The following is an 11507-nucleotide window of genomic DNA, read 5'->3' as shown; positions in this document are numbered from 1 at the left end:
GCGGCAAAGCAGCGCAACATCTCGTTCCGCCTTTTTCAGGGAACAAGGGTTACACATGTAACCCGAGACGTTCCCTTTACAAAAGGCTTCACTACGATGTTGCGCTGCTAAGCGCTAGGGGAAGGCAATACCCACGCCGCCACACTTGGGGCTGTCCGGACCCCTACGGCTGTGCAGTGTACTCACAAAAACGCGAGAGGTCTCAGACATGAGCTTGAGATGTCGACTCAAGGGCATAAGAGCCCGGAGTAGCATAAACATCTAAACCATTCAATTTTAATTAATGTGTGCAGAGAGGACCAGCCTGCCGCATCACAAACTTGTTCAGGCATGAGCTGAGATGCCGACTCAAGGGCATAAGAGCCCGGAGTAGCAAAGCATCTAACCCATAAAGTTCGATGAATGTGTGCGAAGAGAACCCTGTCGCAACACAAACTTGTCATAAAAACTGATGAATGTGAGCGGAGAGGACCAGCCTGCCGCATCACAAACCTGTTCAGGCATGAGCTGAGATGTCGACTCAAGGGCATAGGAGCCCGGAGTAGCAAAGCATCTAACCCATAAAGCTTGATGAATGTGTGCGAAGAGAACCCTGTCGCACCACAAACTTGTCATAAAAACTGATGAATGTGAGCGGAGAGGACCAGCCTGCCGCATCACAAACTTGTTCAGGTATGAGCTGAGATGTCGACTCAAGGGCATAAGAGCCCGGAGTGCAGAACATCCAAACTAAAAAAGTCCAATGAATGTGTGCGGAGAGGACAACCTGCCGCATCACACACTTGTTTAGGCATGGGCTGAGATGCCGACTCAAGGGCATAAGAGCCCGGAGTAGCAAAGCATCTAGCCCATAAAGTTCGATGAATGTGCGCGAAGAGAACCCTGTCGCAACACAAACTTGTCATAAAAACTGATGAATGTGTGCGAAGGGGACAACCTGCCGCATCACAAACTTGTTTAGGCATGGGCTGAGATGTCGACTCAAGGACATAAGAGTCCAGAGTAGCAAAACATCCAAACTATAAAAATCCAATGAATGTGTGCGGAGAGGACAACCTGACGCATCACAAACTTGCTGCAGAGGGAGACCTCTAGCCAAGGTTTTGGAGGAGGAGAGCCCTCTGGTAGAGTGCGCCCTGAAACCTACTGGCGAAGCTTGACCGCGCGCCTCGTAGGCCCGGGCAATAATGAGGATGCCTCTTTGAGGGCACCCCGCCCACCAAGCCGTGGCAAACCGCAGTGGCCACATAGAACCTGGCAGTGGCGAGGCAAGTGCCCGCTGACAGTTCTTTCTACAGAAAATCCAGAACTGAAACAAACTGGCAGTTAGCTGGTTCTGTAATAAGAACCTTAGTAGAAGGAAACGCATGCAGGTGCATTTGCATTACTACGTTCAGCCCCTCCCAAGGGGAGGGGAGGGGACTGGGCGACTCGGGGAGAAGTAGAGGAGACATTGCGCTATCAACAGAGGCGAAGAGGTCCTCTTCTGCCCTGTAAAATCTACCCAGATCAGTTCCAAGTGGAGGGAGCCCTAGCACTTGAAATGGTCTCAATAACCTCAAGAGAAAACCCTGTGAACCTCATTTGGTACCCTTAGGGGCCAGACATGAAAGGTTTCACAATTCGGGCCGGGGATGAAATATCGCCCCTGTGCCTGAGACAGAAGGTCCCTCCTGTCCGGAATCGCCCAAGGCGAGCCGTCGAGGAGAGATATAATTTCTGAGAACCAAATCCTGTTCGGCCAGTGAGGCGCTATCAGTAAGAGGCAAGACCCTTGCTGGCGAACTCTGGCTAAGACTCCGGGAGCAGAGAAACCGGGGAAAAGCATACCGACACATTCTGGGCCATGTATGCGCCATCGCGTCCAGACCCAGGGGGCTGGGTGACTCAGAGAGAAGTAGAGGGACATTGCGCAGTCTCTTGAGAGGCTGAAGAGGTCCACTTCTGCTCTGTAAAATCTCTCCCAAATTTGTTGTACTACCTCGGGGTGGAGTTTCCACTCGCCCCTCGGTATGTTCTGTCTGGACAGCAAATCTGCTCCCACATTTAGGCGTCCAGGGATGTAAATTGCCCTGAGTGACAGGAGCTTGCCCTGGGCCCAAAGGAGAATCCGACGTGTCAGAAATACAGCTGACAAGAACGTGGGTCTCCTTGATGATTTATGTAAGAGGCTACCGCTGTATTGTCCACCCGCACCAAGACATGGCAGCCTCAGGAGGAGGTATTTCAGGGCCAGAAATACAGCCATCAACCCGAGACAGTGACTGTGACAACCGAGCTGACGACCCTCCTATCCCCTTAAGCTGGACGACCACTTAAGGCCGCTACCCCGCCCGTCAGGGAGGCGTCTGTCGTTAGCAGTCTGCGACAACAAGACGCACCTAGAGTGGGACCCAAGGCAGAAAACCGGGTCTGAACCACATAGAAAGGGAACGAAGCCTGAGGCGCGTAACCCTATTTAGCCCAGGGGTTTTGGCCCTTGGAAGAAATCCCCTGGCTTTTGGCCACAACAAAAACGGTCTCATGAGCAGAAGGTCCAGAGGGATCACCGTGGACGCGTTCGCCCTGAGACCTGGAAATCATTGATACTGATAACAGTGCAACCTTGACCTAGCCTGACTTTGCTCAGGGTGATCTGAATGGACTCAATCCTAGCGGGAGACAGTTGTGCCCGCATTGAGATTGAACTCCATACGATGCCCCGATAGACAGTGTTCTGAGTGGGAGAGAGGACGCTTTTCTTGGCGTTGAGTCTCAACCCCAGAGAAACAGATGAGCTAAGACGATGTCCCTGTGCTGAACTGCCAGTTCCTGGAACTGCGCTAGGATCAGCCAGTCGTCTACGTAATTCAGAATGCAGATGCCCCGGAGTCCCAAGGAGCCAGCGCTACATCATGCATTGTGAATGTGCGGGTAAAAAGGGCTAGGCTGAGTGAAAGAACCTGACCCTGGAAGACTTCGCCCCCGGAAGTGAACCTCAGGAACTTTCCATGTTGTGGCAGAACTTCTAAATGAAGTATAGAAGTGCGTCATAAGATCGATGGTGACCAGCCAAACGAGTTGTAGGGCTTGAGACACGACCGTCTTGACAGGCATCATCTTGGACTTGAACACCCACGGGTAGTTCAAGCTTTAAGATCTAAGCCAGACGCCACCCCTCACCCTCCACGGGAAACGGGAAGTATTTAGTGTAATAACCTAACTCTCTCTCTGGAAGGGGAACACATACCATGGCCCCTTTAACCAGGAGATTGAGTTGTTTTTTTTGTTTTTTTACACAAAAAGAAATCCGGTTTATGGTAGTGAGAACACGCCGTTGAAACACGGAAAAGTGGCGAGAGAATTAAATCCTGTCGCCCTTATAAGACCCACAGAAAAGAATATATCCGGCAGAAGTTTCCACGCTGCCAGGATCTCTGAGATGGGTATTATATTTTAACACTTCCTGTTGAGGGGTTGTCGGGTGTTTCGCGTCCTGAATAAAATGCAGGAACAGCGAAAACACCCAATTTTGACGGAAGCCTCTGCAACCCGAAACACCAAGAGGTGGCGGGAATGGAGGGGCTTCGAGGGGGTACCGGGAGGGGTGAAGTGAAGCACGCGCCCCATCCCGAGGGGAGCTACCCCCTAATCTAGGCGCAAGACCGTCAGGGTTTTCTCTTACTAGAATTTATAGTCCTGAGGTCTTGCTTCGGGGGCTGGCGAGGGCGGCGAGACTGTCCCCAATCCCTAGGAGGAGGAGCACGACTCGCCACGCTTTGCTTTTGAGCCTCCCTTCAGTCAGGACCGAGGTGGGTCTGAGGCTTGCTCGTCAAGCGCAGAACCCACACTCAGGTCGTCCAGGAGGTCAGCCTGGTACGCCTGAAAAACAGCATAGTGTGCAGAGCAGCACCAGCCTGACCTGCTGCTTGATAAGCCCTTCCCACTAAAGTGGAGGTTGTCCTACAAGGCTTTGAGGGGAGAGAGGGCTTCTTAAGTGACGATGCCGAGCCCGGCGAGAGATAGCCCGCAAGCGTCTCTTCGACCGGCGGCATCACTGAATACCCCCGTGCCTCAGCACCCACGATAGTCGAATATAATGACGTCGAGGGTATGTGAACACGGGAAGAAAATATATATATATATATTTTTATATATATATTATTTTTTTTTTATTTTTTTATTTTTTAGGGGTTCTCCATGAGCGAAAAAGCTCTTCATGGAGGTTATCAAAGAAAGGGAAGGGACCCATGAGGCGTTCCCTTTCTTAGACTAGAAGATAAAATCTATCCCCTAATTTGGAGCGTTTGGGGGTCTCTTTTTCGCGTGGCCAGTCCAATCTGGCAACCGCACAAGTAACAACATCGAGCAATTCCTCCGTAGATTTTTATTGCGGACGGAAAGCTCGGAGGCGGGAAGAGAATCGCGATCCACCTCATGATCCGAAGAAGCGTCGGAACGCGCTCGAGATCATGTGAAGGACCAGCTGGGTTTGGGGAGAGAGTGAGAGAAAGGGATCAACCCGTCTCTTGCTCCTCAGCCAAATCCATGCACGAGCCTGCTGACTCCGGAAGCAAGCGAGGCGAGCACGACGCACTCTGCCTGTTAAAGCAAATCGCAGTGCTCGCACCCACCCTGCTGCAACGCGAGAGCAGCATGCTCTTACCCCCAAACAAACAGCAAAAACTGATGTGTGCCGTCTTCAGCTATAGAGCGAGAAGAGGGGAACACGCACCGTTTGCTTTCAGTCATTCTCTCTTTTTTTTAGAAATATATATATATATATATATATATATAATATTTTCCAAACAGAAGAGAAAAGAACAATGTTCACTGCACACTGTCTAACTGATTATATCTCCTAACAGAGGAAAGAAAGTTTTGACAGCGTGTGTGAAACACACAGAAACAGAATCGCTCTGAAAAAAGAGTTTCTGACGACACCTGGTGACGTATCCATTTATAGCCTGGCCTCAGGTGCATCTAATGATTACATCAGCCGAGGCTATAAATTCCGGTCAATGTTCATTGACGTGTTTCACACATTATTTCAGCTTGGCTCACAGCAAGAGCTGTTCCCCTAGCGCTTAGCAGCGCAACATCGTAGTGAAGCCTTTTGTAAAGGGAACACCAGCATACATTTCAATGTAAGGGTCTACTCTTCAAAATGCATCCCACTTTTTAATCCAAAACAACAAAAAAAATAGGGAAAAAAACGAAATATCCTCCTCAGTTTTCATGAGCGCTTCCAGTTAGAGTAATCCATCATGTTCACTTTCAATGAAATATCGATTCTAATTTGTATTCCAATGTTCAAAAACCATCTCTCCCCCGTAGTTTGGACTGTTTCCGATAAAATGAGCCATTCCCTGTTTCTCTCCTTCAATCACAGGCTCTGTAATGACCAAAATATGAAGGGAGTGCACCAACAGGCTGCATGGGACCTGTCACTCTCGCACCTCGGTTTTTGATTGGATAAAAGCCACCCAATGTCTGGTCAGCAAAATTTTGATGGATGGGAGTATTAACCAACTAAAACACGATTGCAGTGATTGACAGTTTGCTTAGTTTACCTCAGAAGATCTGTCTAATACATAGGTCTAATACAAGTGCGTCCACGTGCGCTCTTCGTCATTTTACGCACAGCGCGCACAGTTTTTACCATTGTTTTGCTACACGGAGCTTGTTTCAACGCACAGATTTATTCTAACATTATATCTAACAATCTTCATCATGGATCGTCGACTGAAGAGGAGTTTTTGTGGTGTTGAGAGTGTTTTGGAGGAGGTAATGAGGAGTAGCGACGAAGAACAGCAGAAAGACGCAGAAACAGACATCTTAGACAGAGAGAGCACGGTGTCGAGTGTCGATTCGGCTGAAGAGGAGATGTTTCTCCATGGACTCGATCCCGTATTAGATCGGTAAGATGAAACACATCGTCTTGAGTTTTTATGTTTATGAAGTATTGGCAGTTTTTCTGTTCATATCATGTTTTTGATTATAAAATGACTAGCAAAGACACGAGGCTACACGAGTAGCTAGGTGATAGCTGTATATTATACATAAAGACATAATATTTATATCGCACACACACATTATATTTATGATGCATATAATATAACAAAAATATCTTTATCTTTATCTTTCCTGTCTTTCAGTGGCTTTGGTTTCCAGTTGGTAACAAACCTTGTTAGTGACTGCCTTGGATCAACATAAATACTGTAAATACTGTAATTGCTTTTTTTTTTCTTTAGTAATTGGATATTTATTATAATTATCAGTTTATTGTAATTTATTTGAGTAAAAAACACTGTTGCAATTACAAATGTTGTTTTCTTTTTATATAATTTATTAATTAGTTTTGAAATGCAGTTTTGAAATGCATACATGAAGTGAGTTTTTTTTGTTTCACTGTTTTTGCTATCAGAATTGTTCAAAATAAAAAGTATTTTGTTAAAATGTTAAAATGTTGTGCTGAAATAATTTTTTCTTGTGTGGTTTGATGAGCAGAACAGTTCTGAATTGATATACATGTATGTAGTATGTAGTGTTTACTCCTTATGTCATTTGGTTACCAGATGTCCATTTGGAGTCTCCAAATGGCCTTTTGGAAAGGACGCCTAGACTTTCCCTGAATAAAAGCTTACAGAAACTACATTTTTGGGAGTATCATCTTCAAATTTGAATCAGAACATGGTCAGACATTCAGTTTTATCTTTATGGTGTTTTCAGGCCTTTAACATAAAAGTCTGATACATTTTTCCCTAAATGAAGTTCATTCATAGAAATCGTGAGTCACTTTCATGTAAATTTGACCTTGTTTTACTCTGTTCCTATGCTACTTTTGAATTAATATGACTCTTGGGTAACAAAGTTTCAAGTGTCTAGTTTAAAAAAATATCAGAGTTATGAATGTGGACCATATGGTTTAGGAGCTACAGACATTTGGGTATGTCATTTTCAGAAAATTCTCAAAAATAGGGGTGCTGGTTAAGAGGTTAAAGAGGGTTTTCATTTACTTTTAACCCAATTACAGTTCCACTACAAAACACGTTAATGTGTGATTCCCACAAATACACGTACAAGTACACATGCTACATCCCTATAGCGAATGAACGGTAATATCACCTGATTGAGTGACTGGTAAAACTGAATAAATTGGCGACACCTTTGTGTGCAAGATCATTTTATATTTGCAGATTGTGCCAATAAATCCAATGGGCTTGGTCAAAGCTTGCAGTCAGAATAACACATTTAAAGTTACAATGACATGTTTGGCACAACTTTTAAAAAGCTAGCTCAATCCTGACGTGCCATCTGTTAGGAGTGGGCATGTCTGATTTGATGGCACAAACTGTAAAAGACACTCACCCAGTACACAAACAAACAGACAAACAGTAACAATGATGACAACACCGGTCTTTAATTCTGTAGACTAATAGGATCTTCACCTACGGGTATCTAAATAAAAATAATTGTAATGTACATATATTTGCTTGCCGTGTGCTCCCCTCTAATAAAGGCAGTTCTGCAAAGCGGTGTTTAGTGTTGTTTTGGCAGCATATGCTGCATAAATTATTTAGTCTGAAGTTCTCCATCACTCATTTCTACTCCTCAGTTTCAGTCCCTCTGACAGCAACATTTATTCAAACCTCTAATGTCAGCGATTATGCCCATCAGTCTTGTCTTCGTGACACACCCTCATATTTGAATTACACTTCCTGGTAATCTGATCCAGTCGGTCCAGTCTCTAGATCAGCGTTTCTCAACGGGGGCGGTACCGCCCCCTAGGGGGCGTTTGGACAGTGTTGGGGGGCGGTGTGAACGAGGCAGCAGAGAGGGGGGCGCTCAGGCACAAATGGGGGGCGTTACTCAGAGGTACTCAACAGGCGGCCTGCGCAAAAATCTTCTCAGCTCTTCTCCTTAGCCTATGTCTTCGTCTTGCTCGGATTACTGCTGCCACTTCACCAGGAGGATATGCCAGGAGAGCCGCTTCCTAAGTTACACATGCTTTTAAGAGGCGGAGAATTTTCAGCGCAAAATAGAGGCGCGCTTTCACCGGCTTTTTCTGTACATAACGCGGAATACATAATTAGGCGCATAATTAGGCGCAGTTTACGCTTCCCCTCCCATCTATTTATGTGACACTCCCACTTTCCCCTTGTCCATCCCATGAATGCATATGCATGACACGAAAAGCGCATTTTGCCATTTTCAATTGCGACAGGCAATCTGCGCTTTCATCTCGGTGCAGGTTCGTACATACCTCGCCATGGTTTTATGCGCACTTTGGGAAACAAATACGCCTGAAGTGGGCGCAAAAGCGTTAGTACATCTGGCCCTGAGAATTTTAATTGTAATGTGATGATCGGGTGCGGATATCTAATCGGAGAAAATCATTGGTGATGGTGAGTTTGTTTTTAACAGCTGATTCGGGTGACGTTAGAGCTGATCCGCGCATCTCTACTCTGCAATGTGTAATTGGCCGATGGGAATAATAAAGTCATAATAATATAAATATTGATTTTATATTAGATGTCTTTTTGCAGTTATTCACCTAGTATAATAATAGTAACTTAAGTTCTCTCCCTCGTGTCCCGCAAAATCAGGTCTGCTGACCTGCAACAGAGCAATAGCCAGGTGGTCACCCTACGTTACTCACTGTTATTCATCACAACGTTTAAGCCTCTGACAACACATACAATGTTCATTTGAATGTAAAATAAAATTATGTCTGTGCAAATTAATGAATTCATATTTAAATGTTGCTAATAACCCACTCGGCTAGTTACCGGCAAATGATCTCCATAGCAACGCCTAAAAACAAATGCCGCAGCCGGCAGCTGTCAGAGTGGTAGAAAGAATGTGTCCAATCAAAATGTACACAAGTTTCGCGGTTTTTAATGTGTCCAATCAAAATGCACACAAGCACAATTACATAGGCTAAAACAATTTTGATATCAAAACACATTTAAACATCATGGCGGAAAACAAGAAGAAGTGCAGACAGTATAGTGTTGAGTACATTAGGTATGGCTTTATTCCCTCACCAACGAACATCCAGCTCCCGATGTGCCTGCTTTGCCAGCAGGTTTTCTCTAACGAGGAAATGAAACCGTCCCGTCTAAAGGAGCACCTAACTAAAATTCACCCCGATAAGGCATCCAAGGATGCTGCGTATTTCCAGAACCTCAAGGGGGGGCGTTAAGAGGATCATGAAGAGGTCAGGGGGCGTTTGTTCAAAAAAGGTTGAGAACCACTGCTCTAGATCTATAAAAGCAGTTCAACAGATTCATTGTTATCATTATTGTTGGCAACCTCACTTGAAAAAGATGACTGAAGATCCTGAAAACCTACAGGAAATACTTGTTTGAAAAAGTGAAGGTAAGAGAATAATGTATTTAAACAAGCCTTAAACAAATCTTGTGCTTGTGAGAATTACTTGCTGTTGTGACTTGAGAATATAGTACTTCTGTCAACTACACCTATCGGTTCATCTAATAATATAATTCATGTGTACATGCCAAATATCTAGTTGAATCAAACATGTCTCGTTAGTTCTTGGTGACAGGCTTCTAGATTTATAAAACAAGTTCAACCGATGTTAGAACTGTGGCACTAAAAGAAGAAGTGTCTTTCCTAATGTAATGAATTAAGCTTTGAATATGACATCATGTCACTGTTAGAGAGCTCAAGAACTGAGATTTGCATCTCAATATGAATTGAACACCGGGGATATGCCGTGAGCTTTGAGACTGGACAAGCATCAAAGGTTTGTAATACACATCATTACAAATGGTCCCTGTAAAATGCGACTCTGATTGGTCAATCACGCCATCTAGCGGTCTGATATTTCTGAAACAACTGCACATCATTGGATTGCGAGTCAACCTTCCTACTTCTCTTATCACCTACTTACCTACTTCTCGAAAATTAATTGGTAATTACATTTTCAACTCAAATCAATGTTGTGTGTTCATTTATGAATTCAATATTATTTATTCAAGTCAGATGGTAATTTAGCAAAAAACAAACACCAGTCTGTGAAAAGGAGGCGAGCCCGGCACTGTCCTCCTCCTCGTCACACTCCTCCCTCCTTTGCCTCAGGCCGGGGAACCCCCAGCATGAGGTTACCCCCCCTTCAGGGGCTACCCATTTGGCACTTTTCCCCACCTCTATAGGGCTGGGGAGGGGGAAGAAAAAAAAAAAAAGAGAGGAGAGAGAAAGGGCAAAGCAGAAATGAAATAATCACCATCAACCTTGACAGACAAGGTTTAAGTAATTTATATTAAGAATTTATGTTGACTCAATATTTTAAAATATATATTTACAGAAAGTCACACAGTTTGACTGACTGTATCAAATCCTTTCTAAAGGTCCAGAAGAACCACCTGATGTCCAATCATCAGTCATTAACATCCTTATCTAGTCTGGTGAATAAAGTAAACAAGAGTTTGTGGAGTAATGCATGAACTTTACAAATGGAAACATGAAGGTAAGATCAACCCTTAACATCTGATTTCCATTCGGAGCAAAAGCTCAATATTTACATGCACACGTGTTGTAATAATGTGAAAAACATAAACAAATACTGCTGCTATTGCAATTTAAATGCAGTTCATTATTCAAATGGTCTAATGAAGATCAAGATTAAGTAGTTAAAACACTACTATTAAACAACTGTTCCTATGAAAGATATTTATAATAAGGAATTGCAAAAACACAGAAATTATTTACAGTACATAAGAGGTTATTTGTAGTTGTTTGCAAAGTACTAAATATGTGCATAAATCTGGGTTGTTTCATGTGTAAATTCACTGAATATTGAGCAAAAACAGAACAATAACAATTAATCAACCACATAACTCTTATACACCCATTGACTGTACAGTTTATGTATTTGATCAATGTAACATCTTAATTTTATATTTATACTCATAAATCATCAATCTACATAATTCATATAATTTGTCCTCTAGTTTTAGAAAATTAATCTCACGTTATTTGACCAAATTTAAAGCTGGTTGGAAATGAAACTCAAAGAATTGTGTTTTATATCCTGCAGATTTTCAATGACCCCATTCATGGTTCAATTGAGCTTCATCCTCTGCTGGTGAAGATTATTGATACTCCTCAATTTCAGAGACTCCGTCATATTAAACAACTGGGAGCAGTATACTGGGTCTATCCTGGAGCATCACATAATCGCTTTGAACACTCCATCGGGTAAGTGGTGGACCGATATTTCGCAGAGGCTGATACATTTTCCCATTTGGCCGATTTGTTTCTTGATGGCTCTGAGAATCGGCTGTTTGCATGTGAAGCGACTGAAACGTGTAAACGACCAGTCACGGTTTGTTTTATTGTTACGTGTCATCGTGTTACTACAATAAAAGACCGGTGTGCAACACGGTCTCATTTTAATGTTCCGCATATCAGACAGACGCGTTTGAGCTCATAATGTTAACGTGCTCGTCTGTTTCATCCTCCCACTCTCTCCTCAACAGTTCCCTGTAACTTTTAACTGT

This window comes from Xyrauchen texanus, chromosome 11 (genome assembly GCF_025860055.1).
Source record: "Xyrauchen texanus isolate HMW12.3.18 chromosome 11, RBS_HiC_50CHRs, whole genome shotgun sequence".
Taxonomy (NCBI): domain Eukaryota; kingdom Metazoa; phylum Chordata; class Actinopteri; order Cypriniformes; family Catostomidae; genus Xyrauchen; species Xyrauchen texanus.
The sequence above is the reverse complement of the archived record's forward strand: the minus strand, read 5'-3'. Positions refer to the sequence as shown.